This window comes from Cetorhinus maximus, chromosome 25, assembly GCF_964194155.1.
Source record: "Cetorhinus maximus chromosome 25, sCetMax3.hap1.1, whole genome shotgun sequence".
NCBI classification, from domain to species: domain Eukaryota; kingdom Metazoa; phylum Chordata; class Chondrichthyes; order Lamniformes; family Cetorhinidae; genus Cetorhinus; species Cetorhinus maximus.
This window is the reverse complement of record NC_135903.1, coordinates 3,145,418-3,168,247: the sequence shown is the minus strand read 5'-3', so window position 1 is coordinate 3,168,247 and position 22,830 is coordinate 3,145,418. Positions and strand designations below refer to the sequence as shown.

Genomic DNA, 22,830 nt, shown 5'->3' with positions numbered 1-22,830 from the left:
TTTCATCACTTCAAAGGTGCTATATAAGTACAAGTTGTGGTTGATGTACAGGCATAAACCAATTTCACTGAAACCTCTAAAACTATTAAAACATGATCGGCCTCCGATGACTACAGTTAACCTTTGAATTGCTGTGTCCAGAGGTTGATAATTAATACAGAAAACATCTCTTTTGCTCAGTAGTTGTGCGCTAAAGAGTAAAATCAAGGGTAACACGTATTGGGATTCCAAGTGTCTATAACACGCTGTCTAACTTGTAGGGTTGCTTCTGGCATGAATTGTATAGTATCAACAGCAAACAATAATAAACAGAATGCCTTCTGGCCTGGAGCTCCAGTCATTCGGAGCACATACTGTGAACTTAGACAGGCTCAGCGCACAGTTTTCACGCCGTGTGGGGGCCAGAACCCAGGAGTGGACATTACTAAAACTACCCTTTATACCACAAGGCACTGTGTTGAGTATGCAGTGAAGCTTGGTGCTGTGTACTCGCAGCATTCGCAAAGAGTCTCCACACAAATGAGTTTCCACTGCACTTTTGGAACATAAATATGAAATTTGATAAGATTTTCCTTTCAACGATAAAAGATCTAAAATTTGGACAGCTCTCAACATATTTAATCTCCTGAAGGAGACAAGCAACCACAGCTTTAAATAAATCTCAGCAAGGAGAAAGCTGATATCAAAGGCAAGCCAAAGAGAACTATTGGACCAATCTAACAGTATACTCTAGACTATTAAGCGTTTATGTTTCACAAATAACACATTCCAATGTCCCAGAAGAGATCATTGTATTCTGTACACTATTAAGTTTCCATCTCTATAAACTGCAGATCAACCAGTGGGTGGAATTTTCCCAGTGCGGTAACGGGCGGGTAAAACGACATTTGGAGGGTTTTCACGCTGTATTGTCCCAAACCCGCCTCATTATTTATGCGCTCCCGGGAAACATGCTGTTTCCATGGCGGGCGGGTTCTCATTCGCTCACTGGCCATCACCCCACTGCCAGCTCAGGCCGGGCACCATGTTTAAAGTCTAGCCGCAAGCATAGCGCTCATTGTTTGCAGCTCACCACTGCTGCCCGGGAGACATGGCCAGCAAAGGACAAAAGACCACAGCCCCCTGCTTCAACGACGGGTCCCTCGAGCGACTGCTGGATGCCGTGGAGGCCGCCGGGATGTTCTGTACCCCCGCTGTGGCCACAGGATGGACAGCAACGTGACCAATCCAGCTTGGAAGGTGGTGGCGGTGGTGGTCAGCACCAATGCCCTTCAGAAGAGGACAGCCACCCAGTGCCGCAAGAGGATGAATGATCTCCTCTGTTCCGCCAGGGTAAGTCGGTATTCTTATTACTGTCAACTCACACACTCACAAACCCATCACACATCCACAGGGCCCTCACTCACTGCCAGTTCAAGGGTCATCACCATTCACTCTCTCACACGCATCGTCATTGTCCTCATCCCGTCCATGGGACCACTCACCACCCACCCCTGCCTGGCATACTTATCATCTGGCCTGGCAGGCGTCTTGCTTACTCTTTCTCCATCTCTATCCATGCAGGACAAGCTGGCACACAACAAGAGAGAGAGGTCACAGACTGGTGGCGGAATGCCCGAAATCAAGGTCCTCACGTACTCTGAAAATAGAGCCATCCAGTCATGATCTGGACCGGTCCTGTGCTGATGCTGAGGTCGGCGCTGCTCTACCAAGCGAGGGTCCAGCAGTGCAACATCCATCAGACACCATGCTGTGAGCGATGTGTCCTGTTTCACAAGCCACTGCCATGCACCAATTATCTCTCCTTGCCTTCACAGGCACATCTTCCAAACAGCCAACAAAGTTCATGACCCAGGGTCTCCAATCAAGCCCCGAAGAAACCTCTGGAGAGGAATCTGGAGGCACCCTCCCTGAAGTATTGCAGGGCTCCACCAGACCGGTCCAAGCACTGGAACCTCATCTTCAGCATCCCGATGGTCTGCTCCACCAAGTTGCGAGTTGCAGCATGAGCCTCATTATAGCGTCGATCTGCTGCAGTCTGAGGCTGCCGCACGGGTGTCATCAGCCACGGCCTCTGCGGGTAACCCTTGACCCCAAGGAGCCATCCCTGCAGCCTCTGTGGACCTTGGAAGACTCCAGGGATCTGTGACTGACCGATGATGTAGGCTTCGTGCACACTCCCTGGAAACCATGCGCACACCTGCAGGATGCGTTTCTGGTGGTCGCACACCAGCTGCACATTCTGTGAGTGGAATCCCTTGTGGTTGATGTAGTTCACCATGTGCAGCGATGGAGACCTGAGCGCCACATGGGTGCAGTCGATCGCACCCTGCACCTGTGGAAATCCCGAGATCTGGGAGAATCCAATGGTCCTTGCATCCTGGCTGTCCCGGTCCCAGGCGAAATGCACAAAGTTGTGTGCCCTCGAGAAGATGGATGCATATATGGGTGTCAGCTTGTGATATCCCACAGAGGTCGCCTGTGGAGCCCTGAAAGGAGCCACTGGAATAGAAATTGAGTCACTTTCACAGCCACTGGCAGTGGATGCCCTCCATGTCCACTTGGCACCAAGTCCTGCAGTAAGTGGCAGATGTGAGAGACCAGGTCCCTAGAAATGCGCAGTCATCGGCGACTCTGGTTCTCGGTCAACGCAGGCGGCGTCTATAGACCCTGGGTGTCGCTAGACACCGATCAGCCACAGCTCACTGTCGCTCCTGGGCAGTGTGTGTGGGACCCCTGCAGCCCCTTCTTCCTGAGGTTGCTGCTCCTGTCTTTGCCCGGCCAGGAGCCTCAGTCTCTCTCTCCTCCGTCTTCTCCGCTCCCTGTAGGGGTCACCAGGCTCCATGCTCCTGATGTGGTCCTCCTGCGGCATGAAAGAGAGAGAGATGTGGTTAGCATGGGTGTGCTTAGCACCTTTCCTGACCCTGTGTGACTGCCCCTTAATGCTTCCCGGAGAGTGCTGTACACCCCTCAGTTGGCCAGAGATGAGTGCGCTGCATGGCTGCCCTGTCAGCCTGCAACATGGGGGAGACAGTTCCTATCCGGGATGCTAAGGTTGCAAGAGGCTGTGAGCACCTCCAGCAGTGACTGATACATGGCCAGAGTTGTCGGGGAGATTGTACAACGTGTGCAGTCCAACTGCTGCACGGTCCAGTACAGTGGCCACAGACTCACAGTCTGTGCCAGGAGGGTGGGGGGTTAAGGTCGCTTTACTTTGGTGCCCCCACGTTGCTTGTGTGGGCGGACAGGCTAGGAGCCCGACCCCAATCATATCACTGCGGCTGTGCCTGAACTGCCCCAGTTGCAGAGGAATGGTCAGTTTATACAGGCGTCCCTACTGCGTGGTCACTTCCCTCGCCCACCCTGCCCCCACATCAGTTTCTTGTGCACAGGATCCAATGCCAGGGCAGCAGGTGCACCCCCCTCCACCCCTCCACCCCACACCACCCGACACCAGTCACCTCTGAGGCTGGACAGCACTTCACCCCGGTCCCCTGGCGAGCTCTGCAGGACGATGCTGTTCACTCACCCCCAGTTCCCCCAGAGTGAAGGCCGCCCGTGTGCTTGCCTGCCGATGTGGGCGGACGATCCAGTGGGGGTCCGAGACCCTGGCGGGATGGCCTTTGGTGTATTACAATGAGCTCCCCGATGACCTGTGGCAGGAACGCAGCTCGCCGTCGGTGGGCTGAGCGGACGATCGCCACCTGCCTTCCGGCCGTTGTGAAACCGATCGCGCCGTACGGTCCACGCCCACCACCCGACACTGCCAGCGGGTGCAGAAAATTCCGCCCGGCACCTTTCAAACGCTGTTGGAACCTCCATCCAGTTTCAACATTGAAAGGTTTTACTCAATCGAATTTCTCAATCAGATATTTGCGTATTTTTAATTATGGGCAGAGTTTTTAGGTCGGTGAGCGCCTGACCTGATCGGACTTGGAATGAGGTCAGGCGAGCATCCCGACATCATCCCGCACTCGCCCAATGTTTCAGTCGGCGGGAACACGCCAAGTGTCGGAAACGCTCCCGCCGACAGTTCAGGAAGACAATTAAAGCTGTTAAAGTTGCAATTGTCCCTGATTTTTCGTGGTCTGGACAGGAGAATCTGCCAGGCGGACTTTGCATTTTCGATGAAACCTCATCCAAGGGCGGGATGCAGTTTCCGTTATTAAATGAAGGAAAAATAAAAATCCATGGACAGAATTTTTAACGTGTATATATTCAGGTAACTGATTGTGATGCTTGGACAATTTTTTTCCATTATTTTAAAATCTTTATTTAATTGGTTTAAAGTCTTCAGCTCCCTCAGGCAGCTCTCTGCCCTCAGGGAGCCCTCATTCAGCGCTCGCCCGCGCCCCTGCTTACCTCAGCGCCCACCCTCCTCCCGCCCCCACCCCGGCAGCGCTGAGCATTTCTGTGCGCATTTCACGCCGGCTGGCCATTAATTGGCCGGCCAGTGTGAAATGGCGGTCAGGGGCCGATTGCGGGCGGTGGTCCATTCCCCAGCCATTCTCAGGCCCTCCGATCAAACCTGCACACGGACCTAAAAATCCTGCTCTGTGTTTCACATACTTAGACATAGAAGACTTTGCACATCTAGAGACCCATGGGGCAGACAAAGCACATGGCTTATGTCTGTTTCCATAGCTAGTTTTCCCTAGAGCAGGTCGCAAGTGACTGTAGCTTGTTAGACACCATTCCACATCAAGCACGGCTAACCAGGAGACTCTCCCACTCTCTCTGCCAGCAAAAGGCGGATTGGAGAGATTTATAGGTTGATAATCAACCTGTTTGGCCACATTATGAACGCACCTTCCATGTTCATCGGGTCCTGGAGTGGGGCCAGAACCCAGAGCTTCTGAATCAGAGGTAGGGAATGTTCCCCATTGCAACACAATCCTCCCTACACATGGCTACTGCTGTGTGAGAAAAAAATCCTTCTGCCATCTGGGCTGGCTTCAACTTGCCAAACTTATGCTCAACATCTTCAGCTAAAATTGAATAATCGGTTTTCATCCACATTTTCAATGTCTTCCAACATATTTAAGACCTAGATCACTGATCCCGCTGAGTATTTTTCCCTCAGTTGAAAGCCAGACCAACTAGTTTGGTCTATTGCTGCACTTCGAAATGTTGAGGCCCAGAATTATGTGCGTTCTTTTATGAACCCTCTCCTTTGCCCTTATAAAGATTTTCACAGACATTTTCCAAATTGCTGAAATAACCTCTTTCATCTTGCAATTCATTGCTGTCAAGGTATATCCCTGTGCTTGAGCCCAGTTGTTGCACAAGCCTCATGTGGGACTGGCAATGTTCAAAGAACAGTCTATTTTTTTTTTATAAGGCTTATTACCTAGTCATTTGTGACATTGAGCCTAGGGAGCCTGCAGACAGCAGCAATGTCATACTGAGGTGGGCCTGTGTTTAAGCTGACTTGCCCCTTTAACGGCACTGCCTAAACATTCTTTGTAGCCAAATGGGCACATCCTGAGGTCAATTAGAAGCTTTTTTTTCTTGTTTGGTTACTCCTTATAAATCCCAGATTACTGCATTTGCAATGCTGCAATTATCAAAATCAGGAGAAATCAGACAGAAATAATCATATTCCTTGTCTATTTTATATATTTGACACTTTGGCAAGCTTATATTTTTGATAGTTCATCACATTGCACATGGAATTTAAGATCAAGTCTGTTCTTCAGGTGAAATAAAGTTAGAGGAAGGCTGACAGCTGGACAAGGGAGGTGCAGATATAAATCAGTCTCCGATTTAAAATCAATACTTTCTGTCCTTAATGTTAAATATTTCCATTATGAATTTCACTGTCCACACTTGTAATGGAAACAGCATATGTAAACTTAGCATGTTGTAATTACACCGCCCTGCCAGTGGTGACACTGCAGTTCCGCCATTTGGTGGGGGAAGCGTGTAATTACAGCATGATGTATTTGAATGAACAATTCCATCATAAATATGGTTATAGTCATTTTAGAAAGGACAGGAAGTATCTGCAAATGCAGGAATTGTGTATATGTAAACTTATAAATATTTGTAAATGTGTAATAAAGAGTTCCTCTGGCATTTCTCATGGTCAGTCAGATAACTCACTGGTTTATGATATTTAGAGGTATTTACACCATGTGGAGAGGTCTTGTGGCACAGTCAGTAGTGCCCTGCGTTTGAGCTAAAAGCTCTGGGTTTGAGTCCCACCCCAGAGCTTGATGGCCAAGGAAGGTGCGTTTATAACATGGCAAAACAGGTTGAATATCAACCTGCAAATCCTTCCAACACACACCAATGGCAGGTGGTAAGAGCAAGAGAGATTCTTGGTCAGCCATGTGATGGAAAGGAAATTGAAGCCTCTACCATCACTTTCCATAGCTCCAGACTACATCATGTAAAAGTGCATGTTACCACAGCAAGTTGGACTCCCTGAGAAATAACCGAGAATTATAGGCTCCCCAAGCTCCAGGTAATTCAAAAAAGGTGCAAGGCTTCAACATATTCCCTTTTGTTTGCAGAGAATGGGTCCCTGTGTATGAATGTAAGTCGCTTATAGCAAGCGTAAATTATTTGCTTTCTCCATGGCAATGCCTTGGCCAATCAGAGTCATCTTGCCAACCAATCAGCACTCTTTTCTCCTGTAGTGTAAATTATTGTGATTGTTTGAAATTTGGCATTCTTGCATTTGTCCTGATGAGTGCAAGATGAAAAGCTTCAGCAACATGCCTCTCTGTCAACAATATTCAAGTTCTGTATTACTAAGCAAGTGATTGAACAAATTAAATTCCATTTTTATTAATTGGATTTTTCCTGGAGCTTTGAGGATTGAATTCCACAAACCTCTGAGAATTTTACTTTATATTTTCCACATATAATTGTATTATATGTATATTTATTTATGACATTTTTAATGCTGAGAAAATAGAGCAAGATTCACCAATTGGAGATACCTGGCCTGTAACAGTACTTGTAATAGAGGGGTTTCTCAACAGCAGCTCAGTTCATAGCGCTCTTGCCTCCAAATCACTCTAGGTTCAAGTCCCACCCCAGAACTTGAGGACAAAAATCAAAGCTGACACTCCAGTGCAGTATTAAGAGAGGGTTGCGCTATTGGTGGTGCTGTCCCTCAGATGAGACACTAAACAGAGGTCTCATCTGCTGCCTTAGGTGGGTGTAAAAGATCCTATGGCACTATTTGGTACAAGTTGTCCCCAGTGTTCTGGCTGATATTTATCCCTCAACCAACATCACAAAAAACAGATTATCTGGTTATTATCACATTGCTGTTTGTGTACAAATTGGCTGCTGTGTTTCCTGCACAACAACAGTGAATACACTTCAAAAGTACTTAATTGGCTGTAAAGTGCTTTGAGACATCTGGTGGTCGTGAAAAGCGCTATATGAATGCAAATCTTCTTCTGTGCTTGGGGGAAGGAGGCAGTTCTGCAATAACACTGGGGGGGATGTTACTGGGAATGCGCATCAAGTCCCAGGGTGGGACTGGTGGATCGTGGCAAACAGCACAATCCTTACACAACCCTGACTGTGCTAAGAATTACACTAATATCCAATTTAATATTATCAGTCCGAGCTTACAGTGCAGCTCACTAACACATCCAAGAAGCTACACGTATTCACACACATGGCCCTGTCCTTTGCAAACTCAAAGAACAGAGTCATGCATTGCCCTTTTTCAACTAAACAAAAGCTTGGGAGGCAGCCATTCCCTGGTTCATTCCCCATGGCAATGCCTTCACCAATCAGAGTTGACCTGCTTGGTTTGAATTTAAACAAAAGCTTGGCAGTTAACTGTTCCCTGGTGCGTTCTCCATGCCAATGCCTCTACCAATCAGAGTTCACTTGCCAACCAATCAGGAGCCTCTTCTCATGCAGCTTAAATTGTTGTTCCCTTTGAGATTTGGTATTCTCGTGAATCTGTCCTGATGAGTGCAAGACAAAAAGCTTGGGCAGCTTGTCCCTTTTCTCAGCAATACTTAATTTTATGTTTTGTCATTGATTCACAGATGCGTATCCACCTGTCTCTCAGTCTCACTGTTTCTCCACCTCTAAAAAATAGTTAGCATTTAAATTACTATCACCAAATGATATTTGGAGCTTTCACAATTCTACAATGCTGAGTCTTTTTTTAATTTAAAAGACTTAAAATAAGAAGAGGAAAGACACTCTGTCTCTCTCTCTCTCTCTCTCTGTCTGAAAAATGTTAGTAATTAGAATGTCTACATTCTCCAGCTGTCAACATAACACAGGCAATAATCAGATGATTATTTATTCGTTTTTCTAAGTAAAGACAAAAAACGATAATTAGACGCTGCTTCAAAACTGTACATTTTTCGAAAGCTAAACTCATTACAACGAGGAAAGACATTCTTTTAGCTTAATGCTCTTATTGACATTTATAGAGCTCAAAGCAATGCTACACATTTGGATAACTAGTAAACCATCTTTCTTCTCACTTACTCTTATAAAGAAGAAAACTCAATATAAACTCTGCCAGAATAAAGGGACTGAAACCCGACCAGTTTTTTTTTTCAATTATGAGAAACAATTGAGCCAACGCCGCTTTCAGCTAAAGATGAATGTTCCATTAGTACAGCTGAGTTAATTGTACATCCTGGGAAATTAGGTGAGTTCACATTCTCAGATCCAAATCACAATCCAAATTCAACTCACAGCCCTACAGCCTTGGCCAAAAATATCAATCCAGAACCTTTAAGCCTCAAGTCCTTTCAGAGTAAAGGTATTCGGAGCAATTTGTGGTAGAAAGGTGATTATAGTGCCACCCTATGGTCACATTCTGCAACTTCACACACAGATAAGGCCAATCGTAAATAATACTTAAAGTCTACGACACGATTGGGTTTTGAGTGAGTTGAAATCAGTGATAGAGATAGGGTCTTCACATGGAAAAGGCTGACACAAAGTGTGACAAAAGATACAACCAGAAATAAAGTTTTGAGAACACCAAGTGTGATATTTTAAAGTAGATATAGACATTTTAAATCTAGGATGCACAGAAAATGGTAGGCTTTCTGTAGCAGATTGAATGTAGGCATGTTGATGTTTAGTAGTTGAGGAGACTGGGTTGTGGGATTTTAGAACTGTAAAGGGTGCACTATGGTGAGGTCTTGTGGCGCAGTGGGTATTGTCCCTACCTCTGAGCCAGAAGCCGCGAGGTTGGGTCCCACCCCAGGATTTGATGACCAAGGAAAGTGCATTTGTTATGCAGCCTAACAGATTGAGTATCAACCTGCAAATCCTTCCAACACACACCAAATGGCAGGTGCTAAGAGCGGGAGAGATTCCTAGTCAGCCATGTGATGGAATGAATGTTGGAGCCTCTACCGTCACTATGCATGGCTCCGGACAACAACGTGCGTGTAAAAGTGCATGTTGCCACAGCAACTCAGAGTCCCTCAGTGAACTGTAACACAGCATCGCCAAAGAGGGTGTTGGGTTTTGGTAATACTGAGTGTGGCCCTGGGGTAGAGCATTATTAGTGACAGACGGAGCCTATGATTGGTCGCATTGGAAATGGAACTTGAGATCAAATTTACTGGGAAAATTTTGGGGATCCAGTCATACTGAATGCAATTTGGGAGGGGGTTTGTGGCCATTTTGCAGAAGATGCTAGGGTCTAGCAACATTGGAGGGTGCAGCAGCATGGCTGAACTGGAAGAGGTCTCTAGGTCTGGTAACACGAGGGGCAGGTGTCAGAGTTTGGCAGCTTTGGCAATAGAGGGGTCCCAGAAAATGGCAGCTCTGTAGAAGTGAGGAAGTCCTAGGGCCTTAGATTGAAGGTAGGTCCTGGAGCTGAGCGTCCTATGTAATACTGGTGAGGGAATCCCAGATCTGGTGGTGCTGAAATGCTCTGGGTCAAGAACATTGATGAGAAGGCGGTCTATAAATCTGGAAACACCGGGAAAGGGAGATCTTGAGGTCAAAGCTTGGTTAAAGAGATAGGCTTTAAGGAGCGTCTGAAAAGGAAGAGAGAGTGCTAGAAAGGTGGAGAGGTTTACGGAGGGAATTCCAAAGCCTAGTCCCAGGTAGCTGAAGGCACCTTGGATTTCTTGGACCCATTCCCCAATATTCCCAGAACATTCAACCTTTGAAAACTCTGTTCATGTGCTCTCTGATCCTGGGAGCCCCTATTGCTGCCCCCAATGCTGAGTAAGGAGTAGGGGTGGCAATGAAACACTGGTCTCAAAGCAGTGTGGGCTCAAGTTGACTAACTCAAAATTAAAACAAAAACCTTGTCATTTTCTCAGTCATTATTGTTATTTACTGCTTGGAAAAGAGATCGCTCAAACTACAGATGATTTTCATAGTGAGACGTATTAGTTTTAAAATTCTCTCATTCATGTTTTCAAATCCCTCTACGGCCTCACACCTCCCGATCTCTGTAACCTGCTGCAGCAGCTCAACACTTGGAGGTCTCTGCGCTTATCGGGGAGTTGAGGGCTATGAGGAGCTGGCATGAAAGAGCAGTTGAGGCCTGGGGCAGATCAGCCATGATCTTATTGAATAGCGGGGCAGGCTTCAGGGGCTGAATGGCCTACTCCTCCTGTTTCTTAGGTTCTTCTCCAATTCTGGCCTTTTGCACATCCTCGATTTTCATCACTCCACCGTGCTTTCAGCTGTCTGGGCCCTAAGCCCCGGAATTACCTCCCTAAACCTCTCCACCTCTCTACCACACTCTCTTCCTTTTCAGACGCTCCTTAAAACCTACCTCTTTAACCAAGCTTTTAGTCACCTGACCTAATAACTCCCTGTGTAGCCTATTGCCAAATTTTCTTTGATAATCACTCATGTGAAGTGCCTTGGGATACTTTACTATGTTCAAGGTGCGATATTTATACAAGTTGTTGTTGTTGTAAATCCAAAGGGACACTGCAACCTGGTGGCCCAGAGTAATGAGAACCCAGGTCACGTGTGTGCCAGGACACGTGTGTGCCAGGTCACGTGTGTGCCAGGCTGCCTACCTGACAGGACAGATCTGTGCATTGGAGCGTGGTCAAGATTCTCACTAATCGGTTGGCTTTGCATCCAATCTCACCGACCATGAGTGTCGGAAATCAGAATTATTCTTAAAGGCTCACGTAGTCGTGTTGCAAAAATATTACAGCCACTGTATACAAAATATAAATAGAGAGGTTCCTTACTAATGAGCCTGTGTAATAATGCCAGTGCTTTTCCTGCCCTTGGTTTATCACTGCAGAACATTTGGGATCTTAATAAACTCCGGGAAAAACTTACCACAGCCGATGAATGATCAGGGCAGTGGGCCAGGAATCACAGATCTATTTATACTGTAACTCGCAGCAATCCATGAGGGCATTGTGCCCATTCAAAGTGATTCATCCAATAACTCATCCAGTGCAAGAGAGGCTGTAACCAAGGTAAACGTGCTGCACTTGCACAGCCATTGTCACCACCCTTAAACTGTGAGCATGTAATCTTTTTTGCACAAATTGCAGAAAATAGCCTTTTAACACCATATGCATTTAACTGTGCTATCAAAAAAGATTCATTAGCCTATTTAAAAAGTTAATTTGTGGTCACGGATCAATAAATTAACAACTTGCATTAAATTAACATCAGTTTCCCTTTTCTCCACTTGGCTCCTGAACCCACTGACTCATGTGATGGGATATAGTTCCCATGGTTACCAGCCCATCCCCAGCGATCTCAATCTCGAGTGGACTCAGCAGTGAGGGCCACTAGGACATTCAAATGGGGGCTTTGTCCACTCGAGTCCTCTCATAGAATCCAAGTGCACATTTCCTGCACGGGTCACTGAATGGCAGTCCGGAATGGGAATCTTGGACAATCCTTTTATTTGTTTTGTTCCCCCACCCCCCCACCGCTCCTCTGCTGAGCCTGGGGACACTGGCGCCAGTTGTAGAACCTTGGCTGCAGCCTAGGCCAGAATGGGTTAACTCAGCCTGACTCTAGGCGAAGCTTGGGGACCCCCTTGGGCTGAATGACTCAATACTCTGCTGGATGCTGTATTTACCCAGTGAGTCACTGGGAGGGATATCCTGGTTTGGTTGTTGGCAGGAGTTTGTGGTTTTGTGCTAGAGAAAAAGAACTCCAAACTAGGATTGATGAATCAGGTCTAGTTCACGACTCGGCAATGCAATCCATGAACCTCGGCAATTACATCTCGTAAAGCCCAGGTAACTCACTTCCAGTAACGCTTTGGCACTTAGTCTCCAAAGTCTCCTCTTTGAAATTAGTATGTCTGTGGATTTGAGGAGGGACGTCCTTATTGGGATTACCTGATTAATGGATACATGCTTAGCCAGAGTCCTGAAGTCAGTTTAATGTCTAAAGCCTCGCTCAGTTGGCGGCATTTCTTCCTCTCAGCTGGGGTTAAGGGGCGGGAGTCACAAGGAGGGGGATCGGCAGCAAGGACAGGGGTGGGGCAGCTGGCTGTAAGCGGGACCTCTCTTCCTGATCTGGCACCGATTGCCTTTGAACAAGGAACCTTCGCCCCCAACCCCCGGGAAGCCCACAGACAAACCTGACAGGGTTTATTTATTGGGCTTCCCAAATGGTGCCCACCACTGGGTGAACACCAGTGGCGCCGGGATGAGGCATTAATTGGGAAGGCCATCCACAAGCCTTCCTGCCATGGACATAGCCAGGGCGGAGGGAGGAAGGCAGCGGGATCTCCATCCGGCACCCTCCCAGCCCATTAGATGCCTCTCCCCCACCTCCAAACTCACCAGGGGGAGGGCACTAACTACTGTCCCATGACTTGTTGGCTATGGGAGGAGTGTTTGTGTGGCTCAGAGCAGGTTGTTAATTAGTCTGCACACTCCTTCCAACACACCATTACACAAGGAAGAAAGGTTGTGAAGATAGATAGAATGGTAATTTTCCCTCCAAGTCACACATCATCCTGGCTCGGATGCATCTATATATATGTGTCTATCACTGTTCCCTCATTGTGGCTAGGACGAGATCCTGGAACAACCTACCTTCCAGCACTATAGGAGCATCCTCACCACACACACGGCAGTGCTTCAGGAGGATGGCTCACCACTCCCTCCTCCGACATCACAATAGCAGCTACACTCCAATAGCACTGCATTGGCAGTAAAAGCACAATGGGACTTCCTGAAGGTTTGAAAGTTGCTACATAAATGAAAGTTCTCTCTTTAACCAGGGGTGGGGAATAACTTCTGGCCTTGCCAGTGACACACATATCCTGAGAGCTAATGTTTTTAAGGTATGCATATTAATAGGGCCATTGATTTATAAACACCTTATGTGCGGCACCACAAAGATCTACAAGTGACCCATGAGGACAAAAGCAAGCTGGACATTCCTGGGATAATGTTCATTCCCATACAAGTGGATGCGCTATTGGTTCCACAGGAAGCACTCCAAAATCAATTGCCTCCTGAGGACCTGCCCCCACCCCCAGTGTATTAATTGTGGTGTCAACATCTGACTGCCTAGATTGTGTATGGCCTCTCCTACTTTCTCACCTCCTGGATATACAGTCAAAACCAACTGACAGTTTTACATCATGTGTCAGGTCTTTTGACCACGGCTGAGTTCCCAGACGGAATAAGCAGACCAGGCAGAAAAGCCCTTTCCTCCTTTTCCTTTTCGCTGCCAGATTCTCTTTAACCTCCCCAGCCTTGGCGGGAGCAGCAGATAGGCTCACTCTGCAGTACCTGCTGTCACTTGAACTGGACCTAGCCCAAGAGGTAGGGAGAGGCCATGCAGACAGATTAATCGCCAAAATAATTTTTAAAAAACCCCTAAGAGATGATGTCTTGGTTAGGGGGGAGGGGGAGGGTGAGGGGGCGCTGCTTTGGCAGGGTATGGGGAGCAGAGTGAATGACTCATACCAAACTTGCAGGAAATGAAAGAGATCGCAGAGCTGTAATCCTTTAGTGGTATGTGCTGGCAGTGGCAGACTGGAGGATTTACTCTGCACACAAACACCAGCTAAGAGTGGATAAATGTTCTGGAATTCTGTGCACACTGTTTAAGGGAACTCACTCTGGACCACAAACACATCTTCAGCAGCACACGTTTGCTTCCCTCCCAGGGCTTGCTTCGGTGGAGAGAGTCGACATCTCAAAGGCAGAGGGAAGGAGTCACTTGCACGGTGTTGGAGAGCCTGTTCCCGGAGCCCATCTCAGCTGCTTCAGCAGATCTCGTGGCCTTTTCCCGTAGCACTGGAAAAACCAGGACAGTTTTATTACTTGTTGACTGAGGCTGTGCTCAGGCGTCTCTTCAGATTGTTGGGAAAGTTCCAACAGACGCACTATTTCAAAAGCAGAAAAATAGCAATGGGCCACAGTCCAGGAATGACGGCAGTCAGATTGCATTTAAACTCATGGAAGCAGCTCCACCAATCCACACGCTGGCTTCTTATTCTAACTGTTCTCTGCGGCCTTTACCTATTTACTATTCTCTGCCTCTCGTTTGTGATGGCCTCACACATTTGCCTTTTCGGTCCTGAGCTGTGTCATGAGGGACAAAACCATTACCTGCAGATTGACCCATTTGAAGTTCCTCTGGCAAGCCAGAGTAGGAACCAGAGCCTGCCTTTTCCTCACTCCTCTCCTCCTCTGGCCCCATTCCTTCCTGACTCCAGCAGCAGGAGTGTCAGGAATTGGAGGATCCCCTGGAAGGGGTGGATTACGATGGGTCAAGTGGCTCCCTCGCCTGTGTCCATCTTGTGAGTTTGAAGACTGAGACTCCCCAGCACATGTGGTATATCGTCACTGCCAGTGCTCTCTGGCACTGACCCCATCAGAGGTCATGGGGATCACTGGCAAAGCACTGTGGGGCCAAGTGTTTGTGGCAGTGTCAGAATTCAAAATACTAGGTTGGGGGGTAGATTTTATATCAATTCCCTGTTGCATGCTTGCCAAGTTATGCCAAGTCCTATTGATCATTTAATTGACGGGGAGTGGGTGGTGTTGGTCAGGGGGAGGGAGGAGGGAGGGGTTGCATTAGCCTGCCTTCTTCCTGCTCCATTTTCTCACATATATTTTCAAAACTCCTTCATAACCTTGGCAGCCTCTTTCTAAACCCTGGGATGGCTCAACTTGGCAAAACTGCAGATCCAGTGAGGTAATCAGGTGACCCATCCAGATGCGGAATGAGGTACCCATCAACTGAAGGAGAAATTCTTGGGTTTGTGGTTGGTTTATCTGGAGAGATCAATTGATGTTCCCTTTTGGTTTCGGCCGGCAGTGTTTTCCTTCAATTTTTGCAGTAATTGGTTCCTTCTGTGCCACTGTGTTTCCCTGTGTTCTATTTAATCCTGTGGTTGTTTTGTTCCGTCAGGCTGTGGTCTCCAGCGTCGCTGTGCTTCAGGCCTCCTGCTTCTCCCGTGCTTTCGCCATCAGATGGTGAATTCTCTTGGCGACCTGCCTCCTCCAGCATGACGATACAGTGCAAGGTGCAGCAGGTTTTTGTCCATAACCCTGTAAATTCCTCATCCGCATCTGTCCAACTTCCCTTAAAGTAACTTATCGAATCAGCTTCCGCCACCTTTTCAGCCACAGTGTTCATATTAGGTCGCTCCTTAATCTCCTCAGTTCCAGGCTCTCTCCTGAGTGTGTTGCACAGAGCATCTCCCTGTCCCAGCCTGCCCAAAGAAAGACTTGCATTTATGTAGCCACCACCTCAGCTCCTCCCAAAGCGCTTTACAGCCAATGAAGTACTTTTGTAGTGTAGTCGCTGTTGTAATGAAGGAAATAAGACAGACACATTGCAAACAGCAATGTGATAACGTTTTTGTGCTGTTGATTGGGAGATAAATATTGGTCACAGAGCCAGGGAGAAGACCTCCCTGCTCTTTTTCTGCAATAGTGACCTGGGGTCTTTAGCCTCTTTCTGAGAGGGCAGATGGGACCTTAGTTTAACATCTCATCTGAACGATGGCAGCTCTATCATTGCAGCACTCTCTCAAATCTCAAGTGTCTGGAGCGGGACTTGAACACACAGCTTAGAGGTAAGGGTATTACCTACAGTTGACACCCTTCCAGACCCTTGAACCTTTGTTTCAAGAGCTCCATGGTGACCTCAATGATGTTCCTTGGAACAAGCTACAGGATGAAAGAAGCAAACAGAGTTCGCCACAGCCTGGAAGTCTAAGTGTTTAAAGTGGAATACTTACCAGTGTAATGATATCCCTGACATTTTGTGAAGTTTTTGCAAGGCAATTGATGTAACCTCACAGCAAATGAGATTGTCTCATACAAAAGCAGAATACTGCGAATGCTGGAAACCTGAAATTAAAACAGAAGGTGCTGGACCAGCAGTGTCTGTGTAGAGAGAAATGGTTCATTTTTCAGGTCGCTGATTGCCCACAGCATCTCGACAGATGCTGCCTGACCTGCTGAGTTTTGCCAGCATTTTACTCCCTGTACTGCCTCACACTCAATATGATAAAATTACATTATTCCCAGAGACATACATTCATTCTTAGAAAGAGGAGGATTAAAAGGATTTGGGACTTCAGTTATGAGGAGAAGTCAGAATTATTCTCCCTGGAACAGAGGAGATTAAGGAGCGACCTAATTGAGATTATCAGTATGAACGCTGTGGCTGAAAAGGTGGAGGAAGCTGATTCCATAAATTACTTTAAAAGGAAGTTGACAGATACTCGAGGGTGAGGAATTTACAAGGTTATGGACAAAAAAAAAACACAGTTGGGTGTCTAGACATGTCTTTCGAAAGGGTATCACAGACATAGCAGGCTGAATGATCTCCTTTTGTGCTGTCGATTTCTCTGCCTCTTTTTATCCAGGATTTTGCCATCTCTCTGTATAACTGGTCACCACACCAGCAGGCATTAATGCATTACAACAATCGCTCATATATAGTGCTTTTAAACGTAATTAAAGCATCCCACAATACTTCACAGAAGCATTATTAGCTCATCTGTCTATTTTTACAGACAATTACCGGTTGGTTCAGATGTCTAGATGGGACAAACTTTGGTCAAGGCTAAAGGTATACGTAACCTCAATAATAAATATTATTGGCAACTGTTGAACACAGGGATTTGACTGTTCTACTGGAACAGATGGACTAGGAGTTGGGTCACACAGCACCTATTTACAGTTGTCAAACAGGGTGTTACGCAAAGACAACAAGGGAGGGAGGTAGTGGGGGGAGGGGGGTGCGGGGTGTGGATAGTGTGGTGGGGGAGGGGTGGGCTGGGGGGTTGGTGGGGGAGCAGCGTAGCCCATGAATTTAACATAGAGCCAGGAGGGAAAATACTGATCCTTCCAGTTCCACCTGAGCTAAATAATAAATGAATAAATTTACATTTCAGGAGGCAGCCTCCAGCAGATCCTTTAATAACCATTACTTTGGTTGCCAAGCAATTGAGAATACTGAGCTTACACAACCCATGCTGCAATCAATTGCTAATGAATTTTGGAAGGAGAGTTCGAAAAGAATCTTTCATCCCCTATGGAAGAAAGTTTGAGCCTATACTCATTGGAGTTTAGTAGAATGGGAGGTGCTCTTATTGAAACATATAAGATAGTGAGGCGGCTTGACAGGGTAGATGCTGAGAGGATGTTTCCCCTCATGAAGGAATCAGGAAATGGGGGGTGCAGTTTCAAAATAAGGGGTCTCCCATTTTAACCAGAGATGAAGAGGGATTCCATTCCTCAGAGTGTTTGCAATTCTCTCCCCCAGCGATCAGTGGAGGTCTGGGTTATTGCGTATATTCAAGGCTGAGTTAGACAGATTTTTGATTGGCAAGAGTGTCAAGGGTTATGAGGAGCAGGCAGGAAAGTGGAGTGAAGGTCACATCACGATGAGAGGGGCTGAAGGGGCTGAATTCAATTTCTTATGTTCTTACTTGCATATTCAAAGTACTTAATTCTTGTTTCAGGCACGGGCCCTGAATTTCCAAACAGGCACCTCTGCCAATATGACAACTGCCAGACTTCATGCACAGAAGGTGCGTGTGCATGCTGGCTGTCATTTTGGATGCTTAGGCGCCCCAAATTATCCCTGTAAAGCAGGCACAACTCCAATAATGTCCAGGTCAAAGTATCTAAGAGGGAGTAAAATGGAATGATGAAAGAATAAAAGAATCATGCAAGTTTTTCTGTTGCCCTAGCAACCAATTGTGCCTTGGCCCGGCACATACTGAAGAGGTAATAGAATATTTTGAATTGACAGCACACTTTCTTCTGTCAACCAAGCAAGTATACAACCCAGTTTCTCCATTGTGCTTTTGGCTCATACACAGAGACTGTAACTCCTCTCTAATCCAATGTGACACTCTTCATTTATAATCTTGTCTGCAGAGGAAATCACAAACAGCATCTCTCCCTCAAACAACGTTGAGTGACCCAGTTTTTCAAATACATTTGGTTACCGCGGCTTATTTCTGTTGTAAATGGTACAAAAATTAAATGCTGAAAACACAGAGGCAGCTGATCAGCCAGAACCTGAAGGAGAAAATTCAGTCCCACGTGTCAGACTGGAACTGTTGATGATGGTAGAGACAGATTGGAGGTGAGTGTTTGGAAGAATGGGTTGGCTAACTGAACACTTTATATAATCAACTCAACCTCGAGAACAACGTGGATTAAGTCATAAAAACAAAAAACTACTGCGGATGCTGGAAATCCAAAACAAAAACAGAATTACCTGGAAAAACTCAGCAGGTCTGGCAGCATCGGCGGAGAAGAAAAGAGTTGACGTTTCGAGTCCTCGAAACGTCAACTCTTTTCTTCTCCGCCGATGGATTAAGTCACATTAGTTTTACAGATTTTCTTTACTTTTGCTGATTATTACAGCATCATCAATCATTGGATATTTATCTACAGCAATTTAATTCTCTACTTTACTCCATTTTATTTTTCTTTCCCCTCACCTTATGACACGCATGAGTCTAATGCAGAATGTGAATCAATGCCCTTAACCCCTTCATTCCTCCAACCACCCCTCCCCTACCCCCTGCCCCCCCATGCCCCCACACCCTTCTTCCTTGAAGCGTTTCAGTGGGTAGTACTCTCACCTCTGGGCCAGAGGTTGTGGGTTCAAGTCCCAATCTAGAGACTTGTGCACAAAGTCCAGGCAGATTATCCAGTGCAGTGCTGAGGGAGTGCTGTACAGTCGGACATGTCTCTCAGATAAAATGTTGAACCGGGTCCTGCCACTCTCTCAGGTGAATGTAAAAGAAGAGAAAGGGTGTTGTCCCCAGCGTCTTGCTAATACATATCCTGAATATTGCTGAAAAGCGAGACATGTTGTTGAAGCTTTTCATCTTGCACTCATCAGGACAAACACAAGAATACCAAATTTCAAATGCTTGCAACAATTTATACTAGAGGAGAAAAGGGAGCTGATTAGATAGCAAGCCTGACTCCTTCTTGTAGTGGCAGATAGAATTTAATGCAGAGAAGTGTGAAGTGATAAATTTTGGTAGGAAGAACAAGAAAAAGCAGTGAAAGGTACAATTCTAAAGGGGGTGCAGGAGCAGACAGACCTGGGGTAACTGTGCACAAGTCACTGAAGGTGGCAGAATAGGTTTAGAGAGCAGTTAATATGGCATATGGCATCCAGGGTTTATAAATAAAGACCTAAGAGTGCAAAAGCAAGGAAGTTATGGTGAACCTTTCTAGTTCAGCCTCAATTGGAGCATTGTGTCCAATTCTGGGCATTGCATTTTATAAAAGATGTGAAGACATTGGAGAGCATATAGAAAGGATTTACAAGAATGGCTCTGGGGATGAGAGACTTCTGTTACTTGGATAAGTTGGGGAAGCTGGAACTGTTCTCCTTGGAGAAGTGAAGGTTGAGAGGAGTTTTGATAGAGGGGTTCAAAATCATGAGAAGTCCGGATAGACTGGATGAGGAGAAACTGTTCCCATTGGTGGAAGGATCGAGCACCAGAGGACACTGATTTAAGATGATTGGCAAAAGAAGCAACAGTGAAATGAGGAAAACCTTTTTTTACGTAGTGAGTGGTTAGGATCGGGAATGCACTGTCTGAGAGTGAGGAGGGGGCAGATTTAATCTTGGCTTTCAAAGGGCAATTGGATCATTACCTGAAGAGAAAACGTTTGCAGGGCTATGGGGAAAAGGGAGGGGACTAGCTGAGTCTTATAGAGAGCCTGCAAAGACATGGCAGGCTGAATGGCCTCCTTCTGTGCTGTAAACACTCTATCGGTGGAATTTTACGGCAGCGATATTTTACATTCCCGGCGAGATCAAAGGAGTTTAGAATGCTTCACCTCATTTTAGGGCCCTGTACCCACCAGCCTATGATTCTATAAACATTTGCAGTAAGAAGGCTGATGGGATTTCTGCTGCTTGGCCCAGGAGGCTGAGATCAATTCCTACCTCCAACCTGACTGCGATTAGTTAACTAAGCAGAGGCAAATGATCTAACCTTGTTTTTTTTTTGCTTAGTATGCCTTAGCTACGATCTAGGTATAATTACTAAGCTGTCAGGGAAGCTTATGGCCTTTTCCTATCTCTATCAATGCCATTTGTTTACTGATTAAATTGTCCTCTAATTTCCCCTTTCTATGGGCAACTGCCTCAGCTCCGCCCAATCACTTCCATGAGATAATCATCCTGAAACTGGACCGGACTGATGACATATAGGAACCTAGGAACCTAGTGGGCTCCTGAGGCAGGAGATAGCTGAAGTACTAGCTGAAGATAGCTGAAGGCCCCACGGTGTTGGATACCGTTTGGTAGGTCTTAATGAAGTCTTCATCGTCTAAGTAAGATAACTGTATGTATTTATTAACTACAAGAACTATGTACATATATACAGTAAAGGGTTCAAGCTAGGAACTTGTCTCCATGCTTGCTGTGTACACAGCTCTGTCCAACACTAGACTGAACCCTAGGAGCAGGCCATGTGTTCTCTTACATCACTGTGTGGGCGGTACTGTACTCAGTCCCATGTTAACCCTATATGTGCCAGACTCTTATACTACACCTCCCCCAAGTCTTTATCCAATGTATTTCAAGTTATTCTAATTTACCCCATGTACTTACATTATTATTACTACCCCATATCTCCTCTTCAAGTCTCTGAGTTCATAGGTTCAGGGGGTCTGGAGGCCTTATAACCCTTCCATATCTCATTCGCAGTACTGCCGGAGGAGTGGTAGACTCTGTCGTTGCAGGTAAATTCTGTTGATCTGGAAGTTGTTCTGGTATCTGGGTAACTTTTCATCTTCCTGCCATTCCTTGGTATTGAACCGCTCACTGTCGATTTGGCAGTTGTAGCGATAGGAAGTTGTTGATTTATCCCATTTTTCTGGGGTGGTCAAACATTGTGCTCGTCCCCATGGCGTTTTTTCCTCTTCTTTTGTCCTGCCACTGGCCGCAACGCATATGGAAGCTCAAGTTTCAACAATGGAACTTCCATTCTCACTTGTTTCACAATTTTAGCCAAATCTTTGATCACTTTCTTCTTTCTCAGGTTTTCAAGCTTTTGAATCTTTTCATTCAGCTCAACAATAACTCTGGTAAGTTAAGTTATTTTTGTTTCACAGTTATACGTGGATAACTTATCTAAAGTTTAAACTTATCTAAGTTTAACAACTTCGTCTGGGCATTCAACTCTTTTTGGAATCTTTCTTCCATGGTCATTGACTGCTCCTTAAATTCTTTCAATTCATTTGTTAGATCTTCAGTCTGTTGCATTGAATTCATCCTTTCGGTTTTTTAAGTCTGGATTTGCTGTTCCATGTTGTGCATCTCATCCTTTATGTTGTTCAGGTTGGACCAAAGTTCAGGAAGTTCATCAGTTTTGGTTATTAATTCTGCTTTTAAGCAAGTGTTCTGATTCATCAGCAATCCCTTCACCTGTTCCCAGCATTTTGCACAATGCTTATTAAATTTTTAAATTGCTTCTGATGCTTGAAGTTCATCAAGTTTTAATCGAAGATCCATTTTTGTTGATTTCAAGTCCTCTTTCAAGTGATTTACTTCTTGTGAGCAACATTCCAGTGTTCTCATAAGTTCTCGTTTCTCTTCATCAAATGCATCTTTTGAAATTTGATCCTCTGCACAGATCAGTTTTTCCTTGGCAGAGTATAATTCCTCTATGCTATCATTCTGTAACTGTACTTCTGCTAATGATTTTTTGAGACGCCTAATGCTGTTTGTGAGAACTTCTACTTTCACTTGCCATTCTAGGTTCTTGATTTTCGTCTCTTCATATATCTCTTTGTTAATGTAATGTTTTTCCAAGTTTTCTTCCAAATGTCCAGCCATTTTCTTCAGTTCTGTAGTTTCTTTCTTGTACCTCTGTGACACCTCAAAAAATTATTTGCTTAGGTCTTGAACAGTTTGGTTCATTGGCAACTTTAGTGTCTCATTCGTTTGCAAGGGTATACACTCAGCTTGAACCTAGAGTTTCAAACCTTCCAATTCAGTTCTGAGACAAACATTTTCCAGCCTTATTTCATTTTCCTTTTGCAGAGTTTATTTATTTTGGGTTTCATCAGATAGCTTTCCTTCATTCACAGCCAGCTGCTTGCTCCACACAGTCACCTGCTGTTGCAGTTCGGGTAATGTGTCAGAGTTTCCAAAAATATATATTTTTGAGCCTTCTACAAAGCTCCCTGCCTCTCTGGCGCCCAATGTGGTCTACTCGAGTATTGTCTTTAACCCTTTTGGTGCTATACTGGGGGTTTTCTGTGTCCCTTTTAAAGCTCTGTATACTTTACAACTTGAAGATTAAAATATTGGTCAAAGGCTTTTAATATTTCATCGAAGCTGGTTGGGGATTCATCAATGCACTGCATTAGGATTATTTCATCAGCAAGTTCACTA

The 22,830-nt window shown here is 45.7% G+C and overlaps 1 protein-coding gene across 6 annotated transcripts in view; it reads left to right on the top strand.

Moving 5' to 3' along the window:
- The window catches only part of LOC144667817 (thyroid hormone receptor alpha), a 247,792-nt gene that overhangs the window by 157,685 nt on the left and 67,277 nt on the right, over positions 1 to 22,830 (top strand). For 3 of the 6 annotated variants that reach the window (XM_078529294.1, XM_078529295.1, XM_078529297.1), the window contains one exon: positions 21,473 to 21,518. The exons of the other annotated variants lie outside the window; for them this stretch is intronic. The gene's annotated coding sequence lies outside the window, so the exon portion shown is untranslated. The remainder of the gene's footprint in view (positions 1 to 21,472; positions 21,519 to 22,830) is intronic. 6 annotated transcript variants of the gene reach the window in all.